This window comes from Hoplias malabaricus, unplaced genomic scaffold (assembly GCF_029633855.1).
Source record: "Hoplias malabaricus isolate fHopMal1 unplaced genomic scaffold, fHopMal1.hap1 scaffold_60, whole genome shotgun sequence".
NCBI lineage: Eukaryota > Metazoa > Chordata > Actinopteri > Characiformes > Erythrinidae > Hoplias > Hoplias malabaricus.
Window position 1 is genome coordinate 2,501 of NW_027101071.1, and position 1,342 is coordinate 3,842.

At 59.8% G+C, this 1,342-nt stretch overlaps 1 pseudogene; it reads left to right on the forward strand.

Moving 5' to 3' along the window:
* LOC136684499 (28S ribosomal RNA) overlaps nt 1–489 on the forward strand; it is a pseudogene marked incomplete at its 5' end in the record, with an annotated part of 2,989 nt that extends 2,500 nt beyond the window's left edge.
* Nucleotides 490–1,342: the final 853 nt, after the last annotated feature.

The window sequence follows — 1,342 nt, forward strand, 5'->3', positions numbered from 1 at the left end:
GAACGTGAGCTGGGTTTAGACCGTCGTGAGACAGGTTAGCTTTACCCTACTGATGTTGACCGTTGCTCCGATAGTAATCCAGCCCAGTACGAGAGGAACCGCAGGTTCGGATACATGGTACTCGCGCTTGGCTGTGCAGCCACTGGTGCAAGGCTATCATCCGAGGGCTTACGACTGAACGCCTCTAAGTCGGAATCCCGCCTAGAAGGAGCGATACATCCGCGCCCAGCATCGGTGAGCTTGGTCTTGGATAGCCGGGGTGGGAGGTGCTTTCCTCCCCACCGCCGGTGACGAGAGCCGCATGACACTGGAACCGGACCGGGGCTAATGAACGCCTCGGTCCACCTCCCTCGTCAAAGCAAATGTCTCTTGATCCGGGTGTGAAATGACTCGTAAACGACCTGATTCGGAGTGCGGGTGTCGTAAGTGGCAGAGCGGGTGCATATACCGCGATCCATTGAAAGTCATCCCGTCCACTCAAACATTTGTCGGGGGGAAGGCGAAAGCAAACCCCCGGCCCTCCGGAGCGGTCCAGGTCTGGTTCTCTGGGGCGCGGGCCCCGGAGACTCCGTACACCGGTTAGAGGGAGCCGGTGGCGGGCATAGGGGAGGTGGGTACTCCCCTGTGAAATCCTGGATGACGGTTTTAGGTCTCGTAGTGGGCGAAAATCGGACTTAGTGCAATTTCCGAAACTCTGGTTCTCTGGGGGCGCGGGCCCCGAGAGTCCGTACACCGGTTAGAGGGAGCCGGTGGCGGGCATAGGGAGGCAGGTCGCTCCCTTGAATGGTCCTGGATGTCTGGACTTAGTGCAATTTCTGAAACTCTGGTTCTCTGGGGGCGCGGGCCCCGAGAGTCCGTACACCGGTTAGAGGGAGCCGGTGGCGGGCATAGGGAGGCAGGTCGCTCCCTTGAATGGTCCTGGATGTCTGGACTTAGTGCAATTTCTGAAACTCTGGTTCTCTGGGGGCGCGGGCCCCGAGAGTCCGTACACCGGTTAGAGGGAGCCGGTGGCGGGCATAGGGAGGCAGGTCGCTCCCTTGAATGGTCCTGGATGTCTGGACTTAGTGCAATTTCTGAAACTCTGGTTCTCTGGGGGCGCGGGCCCCGAGAGTCCGTACACCGGTTAGAGGGAGCCGGTGGCGGGCATAGGGAGGCAGGTCGCTCCCTTGAATGGTCCTGGATGTCTGGACTTAGTGCAATTTCTGAAACTCTGGTTCTCTGGGGGCGCGGGCCCCGAGAGTCCGTACACCGGTTAGAGGGAGCCGGTGGCGGGCATAGGGAGGCAGGTCGCTCCCTTGAATGGTCCTGGATGTCAGCAATTTCTTAAGAAGGGCGCCCTCTT